This window comes from Echinops telfairi, unplaced genomic scaffold, assembly GCF_000313985.2.
Source record: "Echinops telfairi isolate 266 unplaced genomic scaffold, ASM31398v2 ScPeMD7_2;HRSCAF=8, whole genome shotgun sequence".
In the NCBI taxonomy this organism is placed as follows: domain Eukaryota; kingdom Metazoa; phylum Chordata; class Mammalia; order Afrosoricida; family Tenrecidae; genus Echinops; species Echinops telfairi.
Window position 1 is genome coordinate 78565162 of NW_022103898.1, and position 8058 is coordinate 78573219.

General features: G+C 36.0%; 1 pseudogene; it reads right to left on the bottom strand.

The window, feature by feature from the left end:
- Positions 1-2949: 2949 nt before the first annotated feature.
- LOC123521572 lies at positions 2950-4549 on the bottom strand (annotated as a pseudogene).
- Positions 4550-8058: the final 3509 nt, after the last annotated feature.

Genomic DNA, 8058 nt, shown 5'->3' on the forward strand with positions numbered 1-8058 from the left:
CACGTTCCTCACCATCCTGAAGCAGCTGGCTTGATAAAACAATTGAATACACTTCAAAAACATAGTTATAGTACCATCTAGGTGACACTTTGTAGATTTGGGGCGACGTTCTTCAGGAGGTTACCAATGCTCTAAGCCAGCTTCCATTTTATGTGCTATTTCTCCCATAGCCAGAAACCACAGATCCAGGAACCAAGGGGTAAAAAGAGGTGTGGCACCACTCACTATTACACATGCTCACCACATATTTGGCCCTGTCCCTGCTGCCCTCTGCTCTTTGGGCTGGAGGTATGGGTTTAGAAAGGAGGAATACACCCACCTGAAGACACAGAACTTATCCCATTGAACTGGAAGTTAAGAATATCTCCTGGTCATTTCGGGCTCTAAGTGCCTTTGGATCAACAAAGGAGGGTATTACTATATTAGTAATATAGTAAGTGGTCTGATATATCCTGATTATCAAGAGGAAATTGGATTAGTATTGCATAATGGAGATAAAGAAGAGTATGTCTGAAGTTCAAGAGGTTCCTTAGGTTATATCTTAGTATTATTATATCCTGTGATTAAAGTAAATGGCCCATCCCCATGAAATATTTCCTATACCAGACCATTCAAAATCCTTAGTAATGTTTATTATCAATTTAATCATAGGAAAATATGTTTTCTATATAGCTGCACTTTGCTTAAATGTAATATTTCTCCAGCTATATGAATACTAATAAAATATTTTTACATTTTAATTACATTAATATTAATTAGGCATAAGCATTTAAATTTTTTTCTTCTTTTTTTTCTTTAATCGCTATCTCATTCTCAGAAATTTTTGATTTAAGTTTAAAAGTACTTCACTCACACATTTCCATTGAGTTGATTCTGACTCGTAGTGACACAATATTGTAGCTGAAAAATAAGAAAATTCCACAAAATATGGTGATTTTGAAAACAATGATAATAATGAAAACAACAGTGTATGCAGTGTGGGCAAACAATGCTACATGATTAGAAGCATCACTGTAATTCAGTAATAATGAAACTTTTTATTAGAATGTGTGTTAGTCTAGGTACATTACAGAAACAATCCAAAGAAATGCATATGTATAAGAGAGTTTTATATAAAGGATGAGTGCACATCAAGAAAACATCCCAACCCAGTGCTGCCCAAGCCCACAACTCATACATTAATCCATTAACCCATATGTCCGACACCAATCCACATAGTCCCCCTCCATCTCACAAAACACACACACAATGATGCCGACTGCAGAAATGTCTGGGGTCTTAAAGGTTTGCATTCATACAAGCTGCCATCTAAGTGAGACGTCAACTAAATTCTTATGGAGGAATCACACCAGCCTATGTGATCCAAGGGTTATAAATAATGTAATCCAAAACAGAAGAAATGAATGGAATCAGGGCTTGAATTGTAAACACCTGATTTGCAGAAGGCTATGGATAACAGTGGAATCCCAAAATTCATTTGCAGGGTCTACACATAAATAAAGCCTTGGGTGAATTCCCTCTGACCATATTGGAGGAATGTGAATAGCTTTGCTTTGAGACAGAGAGCATTAAAAGTCGCTTATGACAGATAGAGTTAGGTAAGAAACATTATCTTACTGTTTAATCTTCCTTGTGACCCTATTGTTCTTATATTTCATTTTTATCCACAACTTTCAACCCATTAAATTATCCATCCTTATGTCTAGTAACCATCTGAGTAGCAGTTACAAGTTGGGCTGCTAACCTCAAGGTCAGCAGTTCAAAACCACCAGCTGATTCACAGGAGAGAGATGAGGCTTTATGCTCCCATTATGAGTCAGTCTCAAAAACCTACAGAGGCGATTTTACCCTGTGCAATGAAGTAACTGAGTCGGTACCGACCTGATGGCCGTGAGTGAAGGAGTTTGAGGAAATGTTTCCTAACTTTATATATAATTATAATCAATAAAATTATTTCTCATAAATGGCATAATTGTTTATGTAGTATTTTAAAACTTAATTTTCACATGTGTATTTTTATAATCTTTCTTTAAAATTAAGATCCACATCATTTGGTAAGTAAGTACTGTATACTGAACCATAATTCCCTAATTGACTTACACATTGCCCAAGTGATACTCACATTCTTCCCAATTTTTTATTGCAAATTGACTGAAATAACAAGTTTAAGTATATATTTCAGAGTACTGGGAAAGCCTTTCATAAATTCTTAGGCTGAGCTATCCCAGGTGAAGGGTTACATGCAATTGTGATAAATAAATAAAAAATGTTAAACAAATTGTGAATGAAAGTGCCTTTTTGGCAAAACATGCTAATACTTTATATCATGAAAGTAATGACTTTGTGTGAAAATGTGATGAATGGAATGCACAACAGTTTGAAAATCAAGATTGCTAATAAAATAGCACATCATTTCCTGGCATGATAGATGAATTCATTTTCTTATTTTCTCTTGCTATCTTTGGATTATTTATCTTCTTTATTGGTTCATAGAAGGTCCTATTTATATATTGATGTTACTAACCTTTTCTATTAATTATATAACAAAGCCATCCTTTTCATTATATTCTCTAATATTTTTCTTAACATTTTGTAGCTTTACAGCAAATTTTTGAAAATGTGTTAATTAAAATTTTTCATTTAATAAAATCATGGGGAAGAGGAGGCATTTATCATTTTAAAAAGATATGCCCATGCTCATATTATAAATTTGAAAAAATAGATGTAAATGACTGATTTAACCATGAAAGTTTCTGGATAAAGTGATGTTTTATTTTCTGTAGATCATTGCTAAATAACTATTTATTAATTGATGATTCATTCTCAGTGACTATGAGATCAGTCTCATTGTTCTATAGGTTAGGTTTTTAGAAATGTTTTAGCTTCACAAAAATATAAAGTAATTATAAATCATTCACTATGATTTATCAGATTAGGTCCACTTTACTTCTATAAGAGGAATGTAATTTTTTTTAATGAGTCACTAAAGGATTGTTAAACTTGCTTATTCCTCGGGGTATATATAAAAGGATTCAGCATTGGTGATATGGATGATATGAGCAATGACACATTTTTATTAATCTCCACATCTTCTTTTCCAGAAGTTTTGAGATAGATGAAGATACAGCTTCCATAGGAGATAGAAACTACAATCATGTGGGAAGAATAGGTAGAAAGGGATTTTTTTCCTTTGTTGCACAGAAGAGAATTTTAGGGTTGTCTTTGTGGGGAAGCCAGCCCCGCACAACTAATTGCGGGTTCGATAGGTGCAATTGCACAGCAATAATAAGTAAAGATTAAAGCCAAGACCTGGAGAACGTGAGACAGAAGAGAGATTGAAATAATGGAGTCAGACACATTTCATAGTAGCATGCTCACCTCAGCCGTGCTTGGTTGTCCATGTTTATTGCTAACCAAGGCTTATATCTACTTAGGGGTGTGTGATTACAGGTAGCCACACGTCACAGGAAGGGGCAGTACAATAGGCATAGACATCATAGGAAGGGGATGTACAATAGGCATAAGTGTGACAGGAAGAGGATGAGCTAAGGGTGTGCACATAGGAAGGGGAGGGACTAGGCATACACATGTGACAAGAAGGCGGACCCTAGACTCATGATGGTGGCCTAACCTTGGTCACCCTTGAGTGGGCTTGACCTCAGGGAAACAATTTACTACTATCCTTCTCAGAAGCGAGTGGGCCCTACTTGTTGTGGGATAAGCAGTGGTGTCTGCTTGCTATGGATGGCTGATAACCCTTAGGGAGAATACCCCCTGATCTACTTCTGTTGACCTCCAAGTGTACAGTCATTCGCCAAGTGTAGCAGGCAGCTAAGTTTGGGACATATTTGGAGGAGACAACTTGGGAGAAATATTTCTGTCTCTTTCTGTCTTTATGATATAACTGTAGGAGAAAATGTCACATACAAGAGTGATCATAAAGATCAGTCCAGTACAGGATTGTAACCATCTGCTTAATTAACCCTGTGTCTGAGCATGACATGTCTAGAATCGAAAGTGCATCACAGCCAAAATGTTCAATGGCATTGGAGTCACAGAATTCCACATTTACAATTAAACTTAATGGTGGAAAGAGAATAAAAAAGGCTATCACCCAACAGCAGATAACTGTTGCTTGGCATACTTTGCTGTTCGTGATTGTCATATATTGCAGGGGGTTGCAGATGGCCACATAGCAATCATAAGACATGGTGGCCAAAAGAAAACATTCAGTTGCTGCAAAGAGATGTCCAAAAAATAGTGGAATAGAACGTGCAGTATAGGTAATTTTTCTGTCTCCAGTTGATGACATACTGTACCAGAATCTTGGAATACAGGGAGCTGTAAATGCGGTTTCCAGAAAAGAGAAATTCTGGAGGAAAAAAGACATTGGTGTTTTTAGGTGGGAGTCTACCAAAGTGAGGATAATGATGGTCAGATTTCAAGATACACTCAATATGTAGGTGCTAAGTAGAAAAATCAAAACCCATAGATAAAGATCTTCTATCAGTCCCAGAAAAATGAATGCTGTTATTGTTTGGTTCCTCATTATTGAACGTCAGGCTTAAGGTAAACTTATGCATAAATATAAGAGGGAATAAAACTGCAGAGTTCAGGGACAAAATAAGTTAATGTTGAACTGCCACATTCAACCTATCCAAGACACATGATTTTTTTTCTTCACCCAAGGGATATTTTCTCTATTTTGTTTGGATTTGATCTTCTTCATCAAATTATATTGAATGGACAAATGAAATTTTAAATAACTTGTAATTTAATTATGGTTTAATTTTTATTTATTACTATTTTATAATTGCGTAACAATGAATTTAACATTTCAACTTCAAGTTGAAATATGGGATATGGCCACTTTGATTTAAAAAATGAGATTTGTAATTTTACATATCACAGGCTGTAATGCCAATATCTTACATCTAATCCTTGGATTGCACTGTGTAGTACAACCTGGGCTTTTGTTTCCCTCTTTTATTAAACTATGAGGCAATGTTGGATATAATGAATTAACTGTGAAAGAATATGGAAAGTTCACTTTCAGTCAAGTGTACTTGACTGAATCTCTTAACTCGAAAGTGTGTACCCTTCCTCTTCTTTTAGTCAAGTTCCTACTCTTTGTAACTTGCTATGTACTTGCATTCATTTCTAAACACATTACTCTTTTACTTTCCACATCATAAGCCCCATCATGCACCTTCATATTACTAAGCTCAGTATATAATCATAATAACACCAAACATTTACTAATTCTCTTGCCATGCTCCTGGCATTGTTTGAAGCATAGCAACATAAACAAGTGATACAGTTGAGGCAGATGAGCAAAAGCAACTCTACTTTTGTTAACTGTTAGTTGACCTGCCCACTCCCCCTCCCCTTATGGGAAGTCTCGGCTGATGACTAATTTTAGAATGGACGCTCATGTTCCCAGGTTCAGACATTATAATTAATTTCTATTATTCTTCAATATATCTTTTCTTTCAATTGTTTTTCAATATTGTTCCTATTGATCTTGTAATCTGAATGGTGTAATTAATCTTGTTATATTAACCAGGATGTTATAATCACTTTCAGTATTGTTTCTTTTTTTATAATAGATGTACCTCACAATGCTTATTTGCTCTATTTTTTTAGAAACCATGAAAGCTTGTTTTATTAAAATGAAAAAATTTACCCAAGCATGATCAAATCAAAAGAAGTTCTGCTTCTTTCATTACATGATTCCTGATTAAACTTGGAACCAAACAGCTCCTCTGTGAGAGAAGCAACGTGACAATTTCATATGGAACATAGGAACATATTGGATTCATAAATAAAATCTGTGATGAAAATGTGTTATTTTTAAATTGAGCAATTTTATAAAATATCTAGTAATTATTTTTGTTCAAAGCTCCCATAAAAACTTAACCAATTCCCAAAGTATAAAGTATGAAAAACCATACTTTTAATGGACTTTATTTAACTTTCCCCCTTCTTTTACAGATGGCATTACTCCAGATATTTCCTCTTTTATCTTTTTCTTCACCTGAATACAAGTGAGGTTGTTCACTTAACATTCCCTTCTGAGCAATTTTTAGTACATGGCTCCTCAATGAACCCATTAATTTTGTTTTCTGCTTCTGTCCACACTTGCCTGAGTTCTAGACAGGTGAGAAATGAGTTTGAGGCCTTTAAAGATGGGCTGAGAAGTCCACTTGGGTCTGCATATGAGGGGAAAAAACTTTAGTTTCTTGCTAGCCCAGCTAGCTGAATAAAACCTTATCTAAATTTCAAGACATTATAGCAGCTGTCATTTATTTGAGCCCACAACACCACCTTGAGAAGAGAAACTCTAACATAGGACAGGGATATGAATCCAGGCTCATGGTAGATAAAACTTGATAGAAAGCTAGGTTCCAGGACAGGGCAATATCATCAGAACTACACACTGAGAACCTTTTTTCCAGACTCAGAATAAATGAAGCCAGAAAGTTAGACTCTAGTATAGAGCATTGAGGTAGTTAGTTTATTGTGCCCAGCTGGCCGATAAACATATGGGGGGTTACTTGAAGGGTGGAGGGAGAAATGGCTCAGTGAGCCTCGCCTTTCTAGTTATTGGGTCTCTTTCTTTGTGATGGTCGGACCAGGGTGCAGCTGCCTTAGACAGTTCCCTACTCCAGCTGGCAAGGCTCACAGACTCGGCTTTCCTCCTGCAGTCGACATCATTGGGTCTGTTTTGTGAGATGGAGGAGGACTTTGTGGATTGGTATTAGACATATGGGTTAATGGGTTAATGTTGGACTTATGGGCTTGGACACCACTGGGCTGGGATGTTTTCTTGATGTGCACTTAACCGTTATACAAAACGCTCTCTGATACATGAGTTTCTGTGGATTTGTTTCTCTAAAGTACCCAGACTAACACAGGCATTATTACCAGGAGGTGATGCTCTAGTTCACACTGGGATCTTCTTCTTTCCTGTTTTCTTCTTTGTCAGACTCTCAAGGCATCACTTAGTGCTCTTCTTGGTATTTAATTAGCTTTTTTCATGTCTCAAAAATATTTTTCTTCCTGAATGCTCAATATTTTGATATTATCTAAACCCAGACTCTCATAAATTTTTGCAGTTACTATTTTCTTGTATTCATATTTACTTTATCATGTCTTAAAATTTAACTTCCTAAAATATTTTAATTTTATAAAGCATGAGATATGGATAATAAAATATCAGACAATATGTCTATTTATGGATGATTTTTCTTGCAAGTCTTCCCTCAATCCAGAACTAGTAATGACTCTTATAACCATAGTTCTATAAAATAGTATACTTTGTTAATGACTTGCATATGTTTTCATCAAATGCTAATATTAGTAATATTCAATACACTGCTTATATTCTCCACCCACTTCCTGCTCATGCCAGGATAAGGCATACAATACAAATACTTGAAGTAACATACTCATACTTAACTTGCAGTAGTATTTCATAATATCTGTTGGTATTTTATCTACAGATGCATTTTATCTACAGGAGGCACAGGTTGACCACTGGAGACTAATGACTGCTGATGGGGAAATAGATCTATGTGCATATATTTACAGGTTTAGTATTAAGGTAGTAGATGGACATTGGGTCTCCATTCAAGTACTTCCTCAATGCAAGAACACTTTGTTCTATTAAATTGGCATTCCATGAAGCACACCTTCCTGACACGGATCGCTGAAGACAAATGTGTGCATAAGCAAATGTGGTGAAGAAAGCTGATGGTACCCAACTATTAAAAGATATAGCATCTAGGGTCTTAAAGGAATGAAGGTAAAGAAGCAGCCATCTAACTCAGAAGCAAAAAACCCACATGGAAGAAGCACACCAGCCTGTGTGAGCATGAGGTGTCGAAGGGATCAGGTATCAGACATCAAAGAACAAAAAATCATATCATTGTGAATGAGGAGGAGTGCGGAGTGGGGACTGAAAGCCCATTTGTAGTCAACTGGACATCCCCTTACAGAAAGGTCTTGGGGAGGAGACGAGCCAGTCAGGGTGCAGTGTAGCAATGATGAAACATA